The 21212-nt window shown below is 41.4% G+C and overlaps 1 long non-coding RNA gene across 1 annotated transcript in view; it reads right to left on the bottom strand.

The window, feature by feature from the left end:
- The window catches only part of LOC140532941 (uncharacterized), a 276289-nt gene extending 257625 nt beyond the window's left edge, over window positions 1–18664 (bottom strand). Inside the window, exon 1 of the long non-coding RNA XR_011976743.1 lies at window positions 18579–18664. This is a non-coding gene — a long non-coding RNA (uncharacterized lncRNA). The remainder of the gene's footprint in view (window positions 1–18578) is intronic.
- Window positions 18665–21212: the final 2548 nt, after the last annotated feature.

The following is a 21212-nucleotide window of genomic DNA, read 5'->3' on the forward strand; positions in this document are numbered from 1 at the left end:
GAAGCATTTCCTGATTATTGCAACCCATAATGAGAGTACCACATAAAGCATCCTTGATTAAACAGTCACATACTGTTCGCCAATCATTTCATACGATAATAACTAACACTGATGTAGCCCTTTGACATTTGTAAAGCATGTTACATACAGTGTCTCATTTGATCCTTGCAACAACTCATCTAGATAGATGCTCTCCTTTTGAGGTTGACAGAGGTTGTGATTTGTCCAGTATAGCAGAGCTAGAATGTATGGAAGGGAGAATTCAAGCCCAGTTCTTCCTAGCTACTGCCCCTCCAAATTGCTTCATATGTGGAAGTACTGTCACTAAAATCAATCCATCAAGGCTACTCGAGGTCAGAAGTTACCCCATATAGTGGTATATCTCCTGCACTGCAGGTAAATATCCAAGGAATCCTGCTTTGATCTCCCAGGACTAGTCACAAGCTTTTCCCCCAGGCACCTTCACGCAGTCAAAAGAGCATTGTATTTGAAGTCAAAAGACATGAGTTTCCCACCCAGTAGTGTGACCTTGAACATATCATCTCCATTCTCTAAGGCTCAGTTTCCTCATGTGTAAAATGAGATGGCTTGACTAAATGATCCCTAAAGTCCCTCCTAATTCTATATTTTATGAAATCTTGTTGCTATGCAACTTCTCATACATCCTATAATATTATGAAATACTCTACAAAAGATTTCTTTTGATGTCTCATCATTGTGGAGACGTGATTTCAGGTGCTTGATAGCTTTACCAGCAAATCACAAGCCCTAGAGATTCTTAACATGCTGGCCTGCTTCCCATATGAGCAAGATGATGGATACTATGCATGTATCTGCTGTCCAAGGTCCAGTCTAGCTAAGCCCAAACAGGGTGAATTTTTTCAGCCACAACTCTCCAAGATCACCTACCAAACTATCAGATGTCTATGATCACCACTGGCAGAAGGAATGCCCTAGTCAGTAAAGTCATAGATCCTTGAATTTTTGAAGTGTGTTTCATAACCAGACTATAAACTTTTTACAGCAGGGGCCAAATCTTTTAAACCTCTATCTCCCTCAGAACTCAACATTATGCTTTAGAACAAATGTTTGCTAAGTTACTGAATGAATGTTCAGTGAGAGATATGCTCTTACAAAAGGAAAAAGCATCTGTCTATTTTTCCTCAGTCATCCCCACTGCCTTTTCTTCTTCTTCCACTTAGATTACAGATTTGCTGAAGTCCACCTCTCTGAATTCTCAGAATGCACTTCACTTATTTATTCTGTCACCTCTGCCCTCAGTGGGTACAGTACAGCATTACCTGCTTGGTCTGACATAGGACCACAAATCTACAGATTATGGGTGGTAGTTAATCCATAGATGAATCCTGCCACCCCTCAATGGCACTGCCCTTTTCTTTAAAAGGAACTTTGGAGATGAAAGTCTACCTGTCCCATTTTGAAGATGAGTGCTCTTTGGGGGCACCTTCAGAATCTTCTTGGAATTTTGGCATAATCCACACAATTAATCTGGAAGGACCAGAAATTGTGCCTATAAAGAAAGACAAAATATACCATACCATCTTTCCATCTTTTCTTATCAGGGCAAAAGGCTTTTTATCAACCTTCCAGGTCAGTCTAAACAGCAGAACTGTCCCCAAAGTCATCCTGCTCATCCATCTCCCATTACAAAATGCTTTCAAGTTGCCACTGAGTCAACATGGTCTATTTCAAAATTCTCGTCCCAGCATAGACAGACTTTTAATAAGTGCATTTCTAAAACCTGTTCAATTCAATGCAATTCAGTGCTCACTAACAAGTGTCTCAAGTCAAAGTCACTATACTAGAGGAAAACAAACAGACAAACAAAACCAGTCCTTGGCCTCAAGGTACATACATTCCACATGGGAGATACAGCATGTACAATTAACAAGGCAAAATATATACAAAGTTATATAAAGTAATTTTAAAAGAGAGACAGTACTAACTACTTAGGGAATAAAGAAAGGCCTCCTGGAAGAGGCAGCACCTAAACAATTCTTTAAAGGAAGAGGGGGATTCTATGAGGTGGTGATGAGGAGGGAATGTATTCTAGACACAGTAAAGTATAAAGAAAGACATGGAGTCAAGAGATGGAATTTTGCAGAGACAGCCACCAGGCCAGCCTGATGAGATCAGAGTGGGTGAATGGGGAGTAATATGAAACAGCACCAGACCTCAGCAAATTTCTGGGAGAAAAAAAGGCTATTTTCAGCACCTCCAGCTGCCTATTAGCTCACTCCCCTTTTTCTCTCGATGGTGCCTCTTGTCTTCTCCATTTCTTCAAGCATCCAAGCATTCATACTCTTTCCCCTATACCCTCTCTAAGAGGAAAAAGAATTGTGAAAAATCATTCCATCTAATCTGATGTACTACATGAGAGCTTAAAGTGCTACCCCTTCCCACAAGATGTGCATGTGAACCCTGCTCAGAATCTTAAGACAAAGACGGGGAAGAAGACTCCCAATGTCCCCGAAAGCAAAAGACACAGTTTGCTGCCTATTCTGTCCCTGGATAAGATCAACCCTTTTTGGACCCCTCACCATTAATACATGGGTATAGAGGAAAGTTAAGAAATGCTCTCTTGGCTGACATGAGGGAAGGAGAATTGAGTACCCTAAAAACAAAAACAAAAACGCTGTTCTCATCACCCTCCTAGCCCTTGACCTTCTTCTCCCTTCCAGCCTGCCAGTACACTCAGATGAAACTTGAAAGCAAACCGGCTGGGGCTGCTTCAGTCTCAATGCCACAGTGCTTACAAACTGTATGTGCAGGGGAATTTGTCACATTTTTCTCTACCTCGTGACATTCCAGCAGCCTAGACAGCTTCATAATGTTGCAAGTGGGTGAGTTTTTACTCACTCCCTTTCTATTTCCCTGAGAGCCACGCAAACAGCAGAAGCAGCAGCAGCAGCCACCGGGCAAAGGTCAGAGGGGCCCCGATGGCAGTTCCGGAAATTCTGCTGCTCACACTTGGGGTGCTGCCAGCCAGAACAGAGAGAGGCGATAGGGGCCAGGCCTGCTCTGCCCCTCCCAGGATCTCGATATACACAAAAGCCCCCGTGACGCATCTGAGAGAGAGATGACCTTGGAGGGTCAGTGGAGCCCAGAGCTGTGCCAACAAGTATGAACACTTGCAATTAGTGCGTGGACGCCCGCCATTCACTGTTTTATGTGCTATCTCATCAAAACATATGCATTTTCAATAGCTGGTTTTAAAGGCCCACTTGTTGCAATACATTATATCCCAGACTCCTACAGGTTTTGAATTGTACAAATACAAAAGTGGGGTATTGAGAAAATCTGGCCCTGAGAATTTCAATTGTTCTGGGTGGGCACTTGCCTTGGTGCCCTGGTGCCCAAAACCTCCAAGTGGTCAGTGGCTTGAATGTCACTAAGCAATGTGACAAAGCGAAGGACAAACATGGGGTAGCCCACAATGCTCTGGGAAATGAAAATCCTTTTGTTGTCCAACTGGAAGGTCAAAAATTGCCATTTGAGATTGCCTACACTAGCACAGAGTCCACCCCCATAAAGGTGACAGCATCTGGGAAGGAAGTCAGCAGCACTGCCATTGACAAGTCATGCCATTGTGAAGGAGGCCCAGGAAGCAAGAGCTCCGGGTTCCCCAAACAGATCCTATTGTGATTGGGTAAGAGAATTACAAAATGTCAAAGCTAAAAGGGACACTAGAGGTCATCTAGTCTGACCCCCTCATTTTATGGGTGAGGAAACTGAGGCCTAGAGAATCTTGCCCAAGGTCACACAGCTAGCTAATAGTAGTCTGCTCTGAAAAGGACATTTATTCAGAAGGCCTCCAATCTCTACATAGTCTAATAAACATCTGATGCCAGGAGGCACCCAAGGACATTGGGGGGTGGGGGAAGGAAAGGAGGAGAGGAAGTGGGAAAGAAAGATTCCTATAGCCAATGGGACTGTTTCACATTCCAAATCTTCATTTATTCACTTTGGGGAGTGAGGAGGAACTATGTGAGCTCTGACTGATCTCTAACTTCTCTCTGGCTAAGTAGAAAGAAAAAATGGTCCTCAAGAGTACCCTGATAAAATACAAATACCCCTGGGAAGGACCTCACCTTAAGCAGGAGTAAGGTATTATAGTCCTTAGGAAAAGATTAGCATGGATAGGAAGAGGGAAAAAGACATAGGATAAAGAGTCAGGGCCAGGAGTTGGGGGGGGAGGGGGCCCACAGATGACAAAAACAAGTTTCCCCTACTTCATAATATTGCCAAGGGCTCTAGCTCTGGTATCTAGACAAGTGTCTCTGTATAGTTGCAAGCCACTCGAAACCACATGTATGCCAACTGCTGGCCTGAATCACTACTAAATATCCCTTACTCCTTTTTATCTGGAAAGGATGGACAGTGATTTTGCAATCTGTCAATGACCCACGCAATTTTATTTTGGAACAGTCCTATGATTTAATTGGTATGAAGAATTCCTGAAGCAGATTGGCACCTGTTCTTACAAGAACTGCCTGGGGCAATGTGAGATGAAGTAATTTGCTCAGGGTCACAGAACCAGTGTTTTTTGGAGGCAGATCTTGGTGGAGGTCTTCTTTGGAGAGATGGTGTGGCAGAGTGGATAGGGCGTTGGAATTGTCATCAGGAAAGACATAAATCCATTTCAAATACTATCTCTGTAACCCTCAGCAAGGCACGTAAGCTCTCAGGTTTGCCTCCCTTTCTTCATCTCTACAATCTGGGCATCAGACTTGATAATCTCTAAGATCCCTCTCAGCTCTAAACCTGTGCCACAAAGAGTCCTGTGTCTAAGGTTGGCTCTCTATCCACCATGCCAATCGGCCTCACAGGATGTACTTTTTATTCTGGCCTATAAAGTGAAGGAGTTCAGTCTAAGAAGGAGTTCTAGGATAACTTTTTTCTTTCCTATGATTTAGTTTTTATTTTATAATCATAAACTTAACTGCAAACTAACCAGACTTGTATAAGGGAAACAAAGAGAACTACAGCAAATGAGAAGGATTACAGAATAAGAGGGAGAGAAGTCCCCACAGATACAAAGGAGTGGTTTGGTGGTTAAAATAAAAATAAAGCTGAAAGACTTAGGAGACTTGTCCACAATCAGTGATGGGGATCTTTTTGTTGGGTTCACCAATCCAAGACCCAGAAGCCTCCACAGCTTCCGTGACCTTCATGTCTTCTTTCAGCTGGTCAAAGGAAACATACTTGCCAACCAATTAATGTTAGTGACAGAGATGAAAAACTGGGAATCATTTGTGCTGGGTTCAGCACTTGCCATGGACAAAATGCCAGAACCAGTGAGTTTCAGAACGAGGTTCTCATTAGCAAATTTCTCCCCCTACATTGACTCACTGCCAGTGCTATTATGGCACATGAAGGAAACACCTTGGCACATGAACCCAGGAATGATTCTGTGAAGGCAGAACTTAAGGGATCTGTTCTCTCCAGTGATCAGACCTCAGAAGTTTTCTGCTGTCTCTGGAGACGTTATGGCCAATAGCTCAAGAGTAACTCCGCCTGAAGTTTATTATCAATGGCCATGTTCAAGTATATGCTTTGGCGTTGGCCATAGCAACAGATAGCTGGGTTGGAGATGGCAGTTAAAGCAGCAGTGGCAGAAACTAGTATCTGGTGAACTGAGAAAGCTGAGATCTCCCAGTGGTGGTGTATTCAAAGTAGACAGTAATTGTATTTCAGTATAGTTGGTTTCCTTTGTAATCCTACGGATATCATTTTATGCATTAAAAAATACTGTTCTGAGAAGAGGTCCATAGGTTTCACCAGTCTGCCAAAGGAGTCCATAAACAAACAAAAAAAAAAAGGTTAAGAAATCATTAACTAGATGATCTCTAAAGGTACTACATAGGATCTACGATCCTACATAATTTAGAGTATGATAAGTATGTAGTATGGGTACAAAGTTCTTTGAGAGTTAAAAAGAGAGAAAAATCATATCTGACTAGGGAAAGAAAGAATTGTGTAAGTTTTCATGGATGAGATGTTACTTATACTGAGCCTTTGAAGACAGGTGGCATTTCAACAGAGACTGGCATGAAGAGGCAGGATGAAGGACAGGGGAATGGAATTCATTTCTGATGAATTTACCCGAAATTGAAGAGTGTGAGTAAGCTAAAACTAGGAAAATAGGCTAAAAATTAACTATGGAAGGTCTAAAATGTCAGATCAAGGAATTAGGCTTGATTCAAAAGTTTGCCATGATCATACCTAGCTTTAGGAAGATTCTGCTGATTACAACCTTTAGGATGTATTAGAGAGGGAAAAACTCAAGGTAGAGACTACTGCATTCATTAGTCCAGGAGAAAGGTCATCAGGAGAAAGGTAGTGGCAAGAGAACTAGCCTGAGTCAGAATGGCCCATCCTGGCTGCATGAGCCCTGGACAAGTCACTTACTCTATCAGGACCCTGGGCAACTAGGGTTTCCTAGTTGAGTTTCCTCATCAGGGACTTCCCAACATAACAACGGCACATAGGGTGAAATAACAAGGACCTGTACCAGGATGATAGAACTGAAAATGAGGAGCTGACAGCTATTTTGGAGAAAGAACCCACAGCATTTAGCAGCAGACTGGATGTTTACAAGGGTGAAATAGAGGGAGGAGTCAAAGATGACTACAGTAAAATACTCAAAACAACAATAAACTCCAAGGCACTATTTAATTCTATTAAATCCACTTTGTGGTCAAGAAGCCAAAAGGCTACATGATTTGCTCAATACAAGAGAGCAATACATAGGATCAAGCTCCAAGATCTGGAGTTTCCAGGGGACTGTTTGGCCTCTAAACCATTCTGGCTAACTTCGTCTGACTCAAGTCAGTATTTGAATGTTACCTGAACGCATATGATGTTCTCTGTGTCTTATGCGAAATCACAGAATATGGCAAGGCAGGAAGTTTAAGCTCACTAACATTTCTGCTCCTCTGAGTATCAAGGAGGAATTGAAAGTGGATTGAAAACTTCCTTGAAGGATTTCACTTCAATGAAGAGATAACAAATTTCTTTAGAGAAAGTTCAAATGGACCAAAAATTAACACCTAAGAACTACAACTGAAAATCAAATTGACTTGAGTCAATATCTCTCTTTGCAGCCTCTCCCACGGAAGCCTCCAGAACCCCCAACCTCACTTTCTCCAGCCAACCTTCTTGAAGAACAAGAAAATAAACATGAGGTGGAATCCAAAAGAAAGAATAAAATGTAAAAGGGCAAAGAAAGAAGAAAACAGTCACCCTATCACCATTAGGGCTCACCTAATTCAAAGGAAGCTTTCCATTGCCAAACTACTCATGGAGACACTGTGATCCTATCTTCAAAAGCCAGGCATGATGGCGCATAACTATAATCTATGCAACTAGGGGAGGTTCAGGCTGATGGATCACTTGAGATCAGGAATTCTGAGATGCCACTGGGCTAAATCCAACTGGGTATCTGCACTAAGTCCAGTACCAATATGGTAAAAGCCCGTGGGGAGCAGGTAATCTAAAGGTAGGCAAACCAGCCCAAGTTGGAAATAGAATAGGTAAAAATGTCCATGCTGATCAGCAGTGGAGTTGGGCCTCTAAGTGACTGCTGTACTTCTAGCCTGAGCAAGACAGGGAGACCTCGTTTCAGAATGAGAAAGAGAGAGATCAAAAAGTAGAAAGCAAAGAGATTAAGTGCAGACCTGGGATTATTCAAATATTCAAGTCTGGAAACATTTCCTCCATAAAACTTTCCTTCATTTCCCCTTCCCCTAGTCTGACATACTTTGTTTTTTCACTATATAATACATTTACTATATAATACCATATATTTTAATCATTTGTTTATGATCTACTAAACCAAGGATTCTTAACTTTTTGTGCTCACAGACTGCCATGGCAGTATAGTGAAGCCTATGGACCCCTTCCCAGAATATCTTTAAACTGACAAAATCAAATACATATGATTACAAAGGAAACCTATTATATTTAAGTGACTATCAAAATATTTTCTTAAAACCAAGTTCACAGACTTGAGGTAAAGAACTCTTGTACCACACTCCTATGTCCAGGAGGACGGGGATCTATCTTATCTGAATTTTCTCTCCAAGCACCTAATGCAATGCTTTATGCAAAGGATTTAATGAATATTTTTGAGTGAATCAATCCATGAATCAATGTTGAATGCCTTTATCAATCAACCAATCAATCACCAAGAAGTTGTTAAGAAATGACTCTTTGCCAGGCACTGTATTATGTTCAGGAGATACAAAGACAAGAGGGAAACAATGCCTGAGTTTAAGAAGACTTTACATTCTACAGGCAGAGACAACATACGCATATAAAACAGAAATATAAAATAACTGCAAGGTGATTTTAGGAGGAGGTACTAGCAGCCAAGATGATCAGGAAAGACCTTCTTCAGAAGGTGTATCTAGGCTGAGTCTTCAAGACTAGAGATTCCAAGAGGCGGAGGGGAAGAGGAGATGATTCCAAATATGATGGATAGTCAATGCAAAGACACAGAGAAGGAAAATGGAGGGTCATGTATAAGGAAGAGAATGTAAACAGGTTAAAACCAGTGTTGAATAGGACTGACCGACTGGCCATAATTTAACCACATTTTGGAGGGCAATGTGGTAACTATTCCACCAAGAACTACACACAGCCATTCTAAAAGAATCCAAAGTCCAAACACAACTCCCAAGTGGAAGTTTTCCATTATGTCAAAGGAATCTAATTACCTAAATTGTAATTCTCTCTGGACACAGTGTTCCCTTGGCATGAAGCACCAGGGGTATGATAAATGGTAATTAGGTATAGAATGATGGTAGAGAAAAGAAAGTGATCTGAGCCTCCGTTTTATGGCTACCTCACTTTGCTGACTCTAAATTCAAGCAGAAACATTATCTATTCTCCCTATTTCAACCAGGTTAACATACTTACCAAATTTCTAAGGTAATCTCCTACAGACAACAACTGGGTATGGTCACCAAGCTACAACACCCCTGCACTCCTTTTTACTTGATAACTTGTCTGCAGAATGACCTAGCTTCATATATTTTTGCCTAGCCTCTCCCTGGCTTTGCCCTTGGCATCTCAATTCTAATTTTGCTCATTCATCTTGATCTTGTCCAAGGATCCCAATACAGTTATCTCAGTTCATACTTGGTTTCCATATTGGCCTGCTTGGATTGATGATTTCAGTTCTTTATCCAACTTCTTACCTACTCCATCTAGTTTCTCACTGGCATCTTCAGTTCAAAGTAGCTTCATGAAGGGACTCTCTGAAATCCCTAGTCTCGACCTGATGATTAACTCCTTATCTTCCACCAAAGCTTCAATTCGACTCCATTAAAACATTTATTAAAGAATTATTCTAAGTGCTAGAGATATAAAGATATTTAAAATAAAAAGATGTAATCCCTGCCTTCAAAGGTCTTCTACTTGGGGATGGAGAACAGTGAAAAGACATGTATATATTTAGTCATAACATAAGTTAAAATAGGATCAAATGTTTAGAAGGAGTAAAACAAATTAAAATTTAAGGTCATCCATAAGGACAAAAGAAATTTAAGGTCATCCATGATGGGCCTTGAACAGAATTAAGGGTTTGGACAGAGATGATGGTGAGAGAGTCCATCCCAGGCACAGGGGATCATGCAAACACACTGAGGTAGGCCGACAGAGAGCAGCAACAATCCAATTTGGCTGGAATACAGTGCATGCAAAAAGATGAGTGATATGAAATAGGACAGAAAGATATACTGGAGTCATTGTAGAGGGCCTTGAATGCTCTTCACATTCTGTATTTCATTCAGTAGGCACTGAGGATTTTTGAGCCAGGGGAGGGACATGACTAGGCACTCGCATTAGAAAGGTTATTTTGGAAGTGATGCAGAAAACCTATTAGAAAACGAAAAGAATAAAGGTAGAGAGAATGGAAGGAAGGAAATCAGAAAGAATGCTCCTCCAGTTGTCTAGGCTAAAAGACCTCGGCTCAGATACAACTGCTATCACTGGCAGATCTTGGGCTATCCGGAACCTAGGATTGGCAACTAGCCTAGAAAGAAGCATGTCAGAAGCTTCCTCGCTGAGGAAGATAAGACCTCTTTATCAGCTGCCTTGTCAATACTGTCTCATGCCTGCCATCCTGACTGTTTTCTGCTTTGTTTTGACTCCTGGTATTTGTGTCTTACCTTGTTCCTGATAATTTGTCTAGTTTCTGACCCACTGTTTCACCTTTAGATGTGTATATTCTCCAATTTGGGACTGCTTGCCTAATTTTGAGCTCCTAGTCTTATCTATGTTATCAGTACTCACATATTTCTCAGACTAACTGCCCTTCATGCTACCTCATAGCTCTGTATTGGCATGAAAAGATCACCAGTTCCACTGCTTGTAGCACTTCCTAGCTAGTCTAAATCACAAATCATGGCTATGCATATTCTGCCATTTATTATCTGGATGATCTTGGGTAAGTCACATAGCTTTTTTGAATCTCAGTTTCCTCATCTATAAAATGAGAGTATTGGGTTGGATGACCACGAAGAACCCTTCAAGCTATAAAGGATTCTATGAGTCTATGAACTCACTGTATTATGTTACCAGGAAACTTTACCTCATAGATTTACAAGGATAAGTTAAAGCAAACTTCTAAGAAATGTTTCTACCTAATAAAATTGCTAAAAATCCTTCCTGTTGACTTTTAATTTAGAATCCTGCACATAGTTCCTTAACCAGTAAAGGCTCCTTCATCACCTGGTTAGCGCTATTGTTTGTGTAAGTCTAAGTAGTCAAAAGTGATAATAGCCTTTGAAGCATTTTTATTCTTTAAAAAAAAATTAAATAGGAAGAATGTTCATGCTTAGAAAACTTGCTAAAGAATGTGTCTTCAACTCTTTGTGACCCCATTTGAGGTATTCTTGGCAAAGATACTGGAGCAGTTTGCCATTCCCTTCTCCAGCTCATTTAATAGATGAGGAAACTGAGGTAAACAGAGTTAAGTGACTTGCCCAGGGTCACACAGCTAACAACTGTCTGAGGTCAGATTTGGACTCAGATCTTCCTGACTCCAGGTGATGAAGGTGGAGGAGGAGGAGGAGAAACACGTTCACACTTAGAAAACTTGCTAAACACTATGTCTTTACATTGCTCATGGAACTATTTTTCCTTGCATTAGAATATATAAGGTCTGGTCCAGGGGTGGGGAACCTGTGGCCCTGAGACGGCATGTGGCCCTCTAGGTCCTCAAGTGAGGCCCTTTGACTGAATCCAAATTTCACCCTGTATCTAAACTAAGCAAGGTCTGGCTTGGCTAGTAATTAGAAGGTTAACCACCTGGGAACACAGAATATTGAATCTTGTCAATGTACTTTCTAATATTAACAATAATAAAAATAGCTAACATTTATAGAACGCTTACTATGCACCAGTGTGTTTTACAATTACTATAGAGTATTGACAGTCTCAGAAAGATGAATATTATAATATAAAGATAAAAGGGACCTGAGAGTTCATCTACCAATCTCTTCATTGTATAGATGAGAAAACTAAGGTCCAGCAGATTAAGTGACCTCCCCAAGGTCACACAGAGCCCTGGACTAGAAGTCAGAAAACCTGAGTTCGAGTCCCAGTTCTCCGGTGAATTATGTGTTTGACCTTGGGCAAGTCAATTCCTCTTCCTTGATCCTAGCTTCCTCACCTGCAAAATGAAGGTGGCCTAAAACAAATCTTTTTAAACTGGGGACCACAAGATGGTGCAAAGACAGATTTCAGGGGTCCATATGCTTTTTAAAAATATTTTGATAACTGAATTTCAATATAACTGGTTTCCCTGGTAGCCTATACATTTTCTTTTATATGTCTGAAAAAATTAATCTGAGAAATGATCCATAGACTTTACTAAACTACCACAGAGGTCTATAACACACACACAAAAACCCCAAGAACAATGCCTTCTAAGATCTATACAAGTCCATAGCATTGAACTATAATGTAGTCACAAACTCATCATTCATTGGCAATAAAAGTTAAAGATACTTTTTCTCTTTAACCATATAATAGAATTTCTTTAACGGTGATATACCTCAAATGATCCATGATGTCATCAGCATGGTTACTCTACCAACGCAGATCCCAATTTTTCTTTGACTTCATAAATATTCTCTAGAATTTGCTGTGGCCAAAAAAAAATAAGTATCTAGTGGTTAATCTTTCCAGGGATGAGGTTCTCTTGTGATGCAGGCTGGGCCTGAGAAAACAAACACAGAGGATGTTCACTGCCTCATACATCGTTCAAATTTGGTAGAGCCTGACATAACTTGGGTTTCCAGGGCATAACCTTAGGGAATGACCTTCTAAACTTTCTTTTGTTGTTTTAGTATGAAATGGAAGGAATGAAATGGGTCCTGAACACTCCATGATGAGACATCAGAAGAAGACTTGAATAGAGGATGCTTGGGAATCCCTTACTGAAGCAGGATTCCTATTTGACTGATGGGGGCACTGAAACTCTACCACCTTGGTTAAGGTCTTAATAAAAATATGGAAGTTGAAGCAAACAACAAAGTTATTCAATATCACTTTATACAAAGCAACGGCTATAGTCAGTTCTTGGACAATGCATTTAGTGAATAGAGGAACTCTTCGATAAATACTTGTTGCTTGATTGAAGGAGATGGTCTAGTATTTGGTTCTTCATAAACTTCCTTAAATCTGCTTCCGCACCACTGAGAGGGCTATAAACGTGTGGGTCACCCTTTCTTTCTTCTCCTCTTTTTTCCTATCCTCCTGAAAGTGGTAGGTGCCAGGGGGTGGCGGTAGAAAACTAGGATTGAAGAGAGAAACAGTCTGGTTTTTTTTTTTTTTTCTCCTCAAAACTCTGACCTCTTCCCAGTTCTATAAGCAATCAATTTCTATATGCTTACTTGCACATACGATGCATTTCTCCAGTAGAGTGTAAGATTCTTGAAGGCAAGGATTCCTTTGGTATTCTTTTTTTTTTTTTGTATACCCAATGTCTAGCACAGTGCCAGATACAAAGAAAATACACACTTGTTGAAATGAATTCCTGAATACAACCAACTTTCAGTGTGATATCATAGAAAAAAATAAATAAATCACCACCCTAAGAGGTAAAAGACCTGTATTCCAGTCCCAGATTTGCCATGAACTAGCTATATGATCCAGAGTAAGCCACTACATCCCCTCGAGGCCTATTGCCTTGTCTGTTAAATAACAAATTCAGATTGTAAGTTTTATTATTAGGAAAAAAAAGCTGACAGAAAATCTAATCCAATCTTATCATTTTACATATGAGAACATAAAGGCTCAGAGAGCTGATGAGCTGCCTAAGACCACACAATTAACAAATAGAGATTCAACCTCCCAGCTGCAGACTCCAAACTCAAGTGTTTTTCATGGTAATATGCATTCCTTCCAGGTGGATAGAGCCAGCCCATGGCTGATGATTGACACTAGACAGTACTAGCTAAGTCCTCCTCTCCTCCTTACCCTAAGTCCTACTCCTTGCCTTCTGTTCATTTCACTGCATCTTGGACCTCTTGATGAGGGTGGGGATGAAATGCAAAATCCTAAAGGCAGCAATTTGTTAATAAAAACTTGGAGGAAAAGTTTCAGGCAATGCACTTGAACCACTGACTAAAGCAGAGGCTTTCAAACCTCTTTTTTTGTTCATAGGACGGTATTATTCCTTGGAATGAGCCATCAGAGCCCAGGAGACTGAAGGGGTCAGTTCCATACAATTCGCAGGAAATTTGAACTTGCACAATTCTAAGTTTCATACAATTCTCTGCCCACCTAAGCTGTCAGATTTTGGAGAATGCTAATGGATTTTAATTTGGGCAACTCTAATCCACAGTCTCCACAGGCCACTGACAGTTCCCTTAGTGATTAATAATTGGCTTCTAACAATAGCTGACATTTTACATAGCCCTTTGAAGTTTGCAAAGTGCTTTTATACACATTATATCACCCAAACCTGGGAACAACCAGTGAGGGCAATACTAGAAGAATCATTATCCGCATTTCATAGACAAGGAAACTGAGGCTCAGACACATGAAGTGATGTACCCAAGTTCACAGTGTTGGTTAAATGTCCTGATTCCATCCACTTCTTGATTCTATCTACTTCATCAGAAGCAGTGTAGTAGACTGGAAAGAGCTCTTGACTGCAGGTTTGGAGACCCCAATCTCAGCTCTACCATCTATTTGGACAAATTATTGAACCTCTCTGGGTCTCCATTTCCTCCTCTGTAAAATGAAGCTGGATGCCCTCATAGATCTTTTGCAGTTCCCCTTCCCCTTAAAAAGAAATCTAAATCCCTGCAAATGATGCACTAATGCACAGGGTTCATTCTCCAGGCCTTCTGAGAGAGTTCTCAAATTCTTGCACCATGTACTCTGAAGATGGTAACCACCGCTAATGTTTGTCTTGGCTTCAAGGCCTGGCCCCACCCCCCACCCTCAGTCTTTGTCTTGAGGGTCTATGGGAGGTCAACTTCCCACCACCCTTCCCCCACCAACCCTTGGCTCGCCCTGCCACCCACCCCCACCGATGTCACAGAAGACTGGTGGAAGGTGAGGGAAATCCTTCCATTTACTAAGCTGCTCAGATTGATAAAACAGCCCTGCTCTGTTAGAACAGCTTCAAGGGCAAACAGTGAGGAGGTTTACCCATTCAAACAAAGCGAGGAGGGAGCAAATTCTCTTTTAAAAGATGTTCCTAGGCCAGAGACCTTTGTTTCTTTCCCAGTTACTTGATGGAAAATAGAGATAAAGATAAGTGAGGTCTGAACTGAGGAACCCAGTGTTCCTCCCCCCTCACAATGTTTCTTTTGTATCTCACAAGTAGCAACCACTTTTATTGAGGGGCAGAGCTGTATTCAAGGCTGAAAAAAAAGGGCAAGGCACCAAAATAATTAGAAGGTAGCAAAGCCTGGGAGCTTGCTGCATGTTTGCAGGGAGCAAAACCATTTGTGTTCTGGGAGAACTGGATTTAAAGTCAAAGAACCAGGGTTCTGGTCCACAGCCTCTGTTGCTTACTAGCTGCATGATTTGAGGTAAATCACTTCTTTGCCGCCTCAGTTTCCCCATTGGCAAGACGAGAAGCTTCCGAGGTCCTATCAACTCTAGATTAGGATCTGTAAAACATGGCTAAGAATGATCACAGTGACTATTCCATAGAGTGATGTTAACCCTACAAAGACCAAGGATGGGACCTTCCGTCCTGTAGGGGAGTGAGGACGCAGAGGAATTCACTTCACCAAAGCAGAACACAACCTGTCTGGGATGTAGAAGATGAAGCCTTCCTTTTCTGGAGCTGCCTAAGGCACACCAAAATGACAGTGCTAGTAAGTCTCAAAGGTGCGTTGGAACCCAGGTCTTCCTGAGTGTGAGGCCTGGAACACTATTTTGCCAGACTTTCCCACCACCACTAACAAGCACAGTGATAGACAACCGGTGTCCTGTACTCCCTGAACTGTGAAAATACATACCAACCTACATTTCTCAGACCACAAAGGAATCAAGCTAAGGTAAAACTGGAGTCAGAATTAAAGAAGTAAACAGAGGGAAAACATCTCTTTGCCTGCAGCCTAATGCCTTTAGCTCCTACCCAACTTGAAGGTATACATGTGGGAAGCAGCTTGAAGCAGTGAAAAGAACTCTGGCCATGGAGTCACAGGGCTTAAGTTCAAATGTTACCTGCCTGCGTGACCTTGGGCTGTTTTGCGGTTGTTCAGTCTCGTCTGACTCATTGTGACCCCATGGATTGTAGCACACCAGTACCATCCATGGGGTATTCTTGGCAAAGATACCAAAGTGGTTTGCCATTTCCTTCTCCAGCTCATTTTACAGATGAGAAAATTGAGGCAAACAGGGTTAAGTGTCTTGCCCAGGAAGACACAGCTAGAGAGCATCTGTGGCCACATTTGAACACAGGTCTTCTGGAGTCCAGACCCAGTGTTTCTATCCACTGAGTCACTTTGCAGCTTCAGTTGGACATTTTATTTACTTGTAAAATGAGGGAGCTGAACTAGATGACTGCTGAGATCCTTTATGAGCCTATGATCAGAAGGGAAGAAAGCAGTCTCAAGTCACCTGATTTCACAAACTTCTTATGAAAATTAGTCTCCAACATTTTACTTTCAATGGGAAAAATGGAAGGAGTGCCCATAAACAGTAACTCAGAAAGGGAAGGAGGAGACAGAACTGTGGAGAGATGTGTCTGGTTCAAGGGCCCATTCCCACCTAATCCACACAAAGGGGTCATCTCTTTGCTCCATCTACAGGACAATGGGTAAGGCTCCCTGATAAAGATGATGCTGTGAGCCTGAGAAGAAACAAAGCTTTTCTTTTTTCTCCTTTCAGGCCCATTTTGCCACTCCTGGGTAAGAGATGGAGTTAAGTACTGGTAGCAGGAATATCCTAAAGCTCTCTTGGCCCAGTGTTATGAGGAGAGGGGGTGGTGGTTCTGAGGAAGGAGGGAAGGAGCAAAACGAGAGGAGGCTAACATGAATTCATTTGTTCAGTGATGATTAAACATGGTCCTAGGCATTAGGAGACAGATAATAAATAAGACCTGATCTCTGACCTCAAAGAGCTTAAGTAAGAGACTATTAAGATGTTAAGATATAAGATATATTATAAGATATAATAATAGCTCACATTTATAAAGCATTTTAATATTTGCTATGTACTTTACACATTATCTTATTTGATCCATACCACAATAACCCCATAAGGTAAGTATTATCCCTATTTCACAAAAGACAAAATGGAGGTTAAAATCTACCTACCAATGAACATTTAGTAAGCACATGTTATGCGCCAGGCACTGTGCTAAGTGTGGAGGATACAAACAGAGCAAAGGACACTCCTTGTCCTCAAGGAGTTTACAGTCTAATAGCAAAGACAAAAATCCACAAGGCTCCATTCACCCCTTCTTTACTAATCTAGTGCATCACCATCACTTCTAATTCCCAGGGCTTTACCACATTTATGCCAGACTTAGCAAGGACATCCATTCTGTGGTTGGCCCACAATGAAGCTCAGAACTCCAAAGCTCAGGAGATCTGCCATTCTGAATATCCCCTTAGTAGCGAGGATTATGGTCATGCACTAGTTTGGGTCTAGCTGTTCTGTCTCAATGAATCTTGTATAACTTTGACATATGTGTGGGAGGCACTTTGTTGGAGAAAAGTATTAAAGGCAGCATTTTACCCTACAGAATCAAATGCTTTTTTATAGTCAATCACGAAATCTTGTACTCTTTATGCTTTCCAGACAACTCTATGATGGTAAAGATATGGCCTATTGTGGAATATCACCTGCCAAAGCCTTCCTATTCCCTTACCTTCATTAAGGATACTCTTGATGGATACATAGGATATTCTCATAAAATTTGTATGTAGTTGTAAAAGAAGGCATGTGAGTAATTGATATTCATGGTCTCTAAGTCTCCTTTTTTATAGTAATAAATCCTGAGAGTTTTTTGTTATGCTTTTTGTATTGTCCACTCCCTCAAATACCTTAAGAATTGATCCATCAATACCCCAAAACCTCTATTTCCAAAATAGGCCTCCTTTGCAAATACTAAGTCTATTACAGCTGCTTTCCCATTTTTGTTCTCTCTAATGTCATTTCCTCTCACTCTATACGCCCATCCAGGATGATGATGTCCAAGTCCAAATATGGCAGCACTTGCTTTTGAGAGTGAAAGGTTTGTTACAAAAATCTTTGCAGATCTTTTCCATCTTTCACTCCTTTGTTGCCTTCCTTTTGAATTAGCTGAGTCGTTGATCAAGCTTTATTTAAATTAGTCTTTCCTTCCACTACTTCTCAGTGTTTTTTGAGGAAATAATGTGCTTAATTTTCCTCTACCCTTCTCTGTGTATTTTACAAATGAGTTTACATTCTAAAATATAGTCTCCTGGCTGCCATATCCTTTTGATTAGCAAGTAAGTCAAGTGTTTACTGATTAAAAGTTTTAGGTATTTTTTAATCTCTTTACTTACATTGCTTAAACTTCTATATGACACTATTATTATAAGTTGTTCATGTCATTTCCTCCATCCATCTCATTTTGTACAATAATTTGCTTCAATACGTTCAATTGGAATTGTTTTAATTATATACTTATATTGCTTTTTCCTTTTTATCCTCCTGGCTTTGTATTAATTTTAAGACTTGCTCTTGACAAAGTAGTGGTATGAATGCACTGGTTCATAAATGGCTCCCACATAAGTAGAAGGTTATTCCCTGTCTGTTAAAATACAATTTCATTTTTGGTTATGTTATTCAGTATTTATCATTTCAACTCTCTGCTCACTGAACATGAGTTTCCCATTTTGAGTACCAGCAAATAATTCAATGTTTTTAGACAGAATAACAATGGTGATTTTTCACTTCCCTTTGCCCTTTCCTACAACTCTGAAGCTATCCATGAAGACAAGATCAGAACTAAAAGAGATTCTCTCATTTTTTTTCCTACCACAGGCAAAGACTTCATCCCCAACGGGCCAGCCTATTCTCCTGGCGATGAGTGTCCCCACACTTACCCAAGCAGATGTCAGAAACATGGCCAGACTCCGGCGGATGAGCTTCTCCCTTCTTACCTAGGCTGGTGTTACGATAGAAGTCTGTTGCCAGGGCAATCTCAAGCATAGAAGACGCTGCCAAAGCTGGCTGGTATTCCTCTTGATTGCCCTCAGGGTCCGAGTCTCCAGAGCTCACCCTGGAGCGTGATGGCCCCTCTGCTCTTCAGGAGACTGACACTCACAAGAGCGCGGGCTCAAGGAGGCCTTCCTTCCGGGTGCAGCACGAGCTCCAGAGAGGAGCCAATCAGAAGAGCCCACAGCCGTAACCTTGGCAACAGGGGCGGGGATTCTGGTGGGGCGGGGCTTTAAAGCAGATGTGCTGGAGCGCAAGAGCCAATAGTCCTGAAGGAGGCTGGGGAAGAAGGCCCGCCGGAAGTGCAACGTTGACGTCACTGTAGGAGACCGGAAGAAAGGTGCCCAGAAAGGCGCCATTGGTACGAGGGACCTACGTAAGTAGCTTCATGCAAACCCCATCAGGGACTTGTTAAGAGGTCCCAGGGGGGCTGATGCTGGAGCTTTATTCCCTGCCTCTGCTCTCCCTCCCCGACATATTTTTAAAGCTTCACTAACAACAATTACCGGGATTCTGGTGCCATTTTTTAAAATTACTTTTGCAAAGCTGACGAGGTCTTTTTACTTAATTATATGAAAATTTTCAACAGCAAGAGGGGAAACAAAAAGAAGTTTTAGTTAACCCTCAGTCACCTAGGAAGTGCCCCGCCCCCACCCCCTGACCATTCTGGTTAATCAAGTTTTTGCCATATTCAAGTGGAATCTTAGATATTTAGACAGTGGGACATAGAAAGTGAGCTGTGGCCAACTTTGCCTCATTCAGCAGGAGTGGCCATCTCACCCAGTAGGGCTAGCCTTTTTTTTTATTGTTTCTGACTCTTTTGGCAGTTTTGGGAAGCCTCCAGGCCCCTTCTCCTATATTTAAATGCATAAAATACATGAAATTACAAAGGAAACCAATCAGACTTTTTAAAGGACAACTCCTTTATTCCCAGATTAGGAACCTTGGATTCTAAACGACCCTTTCAGAAAGCCCCAAAGGAATCCGTTGGGTTAGTTGGTCAACAGGCATGTATCTATGAAGAGCTTACTACATGCCAACTGTGCATCCCTTTCCTCAAGTAGATGACAGCCTAATGGGGAAGACAATACACAGATAACTACCTACATCCAGGTGTATGACGCCTCAAGGAAGGTAACCTCAAAGGGAAGTTGCTAGGGGAAGGACAGAATCCCAAAACCCTGTTTGAGGTATTTCTCTGAATAGGTTCTGTAGTTATCTGTTCTTCTTTGAGAAGGTAAACACAGAGGTGAGCAAGCATTGGACAGCTCTACTTTATGGTGGAGAGGGAGGAGGATGCATTTAGGAGACATGGGAGTGCTATGGCCAACCCAAATCCCTTAGTGCCCTGGTTGGACAGGAGAACCTAACTCTTCATAAGTAAAGGCCTCAGGACAACTTCAAGTCTACAAGATCAGATTCAACAGCAAGTCCTGAAAAGATTATCCATCTGGCCGAACACTATCCAGAAGCTTTGATATGTAAAACCACGGCTGGGTTCCTATCTCTAGGAGGTCAAAGATAAAATCAATCAATAAGAATTCATTAAGTGCCTATTCAGGGCTAGGTGGGGAGGTGGGTGGATAGACAAACCTGAAATCAGGAGCTCTTGTCTTGAAATCCAGTCTGGCCTCAGACACTTACTAGATGTGTGACCCTGGGCAAGTCACTTTGCCTCAGTTTCGCATCTGTACAAGGAGCTGAAGAAGGACCACTCCATTATCTTTGCCAACAAAATCCCAAATGGGGTGGTGAAGAGTAGGACGTGACTGAAAAAATGACTGAACAAAAATGCAAGGCACTGTGCTAGGCAGTCAGACAAAATTAAAACAACTCCTGCCCTTTGGGAAATTACCTTTTAATAAGAGACAACATGTATAAGTATATACAGAATATTTGCAGAATGAATACTTTTGATAGAGAGAGAACTAGCAGCTGGTGGGAGGAAGGGAAAACCATAAAAAGTTTCAGATAGAAAATGGCACCTGAGTTCATTTTGAAAGAAACCAGGAATTCCATGAGGGGGAAATGAGGAGAGAATGCATTCCAACTATGGGGGGAACAGCCAGTACAAAAGTACAAAGAGGAGATGGGATGTCAGGTGTGAGGAACAGGTAGGCCAATATGGCCAATACACAAGTACATGAAGGGGAGTGAAGTGTAAGAATATAGAAAGGTAGGATGGATCTAGGTGGCGGAAAGCTTTAAAAGTCAGAGGAGTTTATACTTCATCTAAAAGCTAAAAAGGAGTCTATTGAGTATGAAAGTGACATGATCAGATCCTCAGTTTAGAAAAATAACATTGACAGCTGAGTGGAGGATGGATTAAAGTAGGAAGACTTTCAGTAGGGAGACCAAATGGGATGCTATTGCAATAGTCTAGGCTAGAGGTGATAAGATGGGGAAAGAGGGAGGGAGTGGCATCCTGAAATACACATGACAGAAAAACTGGAAACAAAGAAAATGCCCTTCAATTGGAGGATGGCTGAAGAAATTATGGTATATGGGTATAGTAGAAAACT

Source organism: Notamacropus eugenii, chromosome 3, assembly GCF_028372415.1.
Source record: "Notamacropus eugenii isolate mMacEug1 chromosome 3, mMacEug1.pri_v2, whole genome shotgun sequence".
NCBI lineage: Eukaryota > Metazoa > Chordata > Mammalia > Diprotodontia > Macropodidae > Notamacropus > Notamacropus eugenii.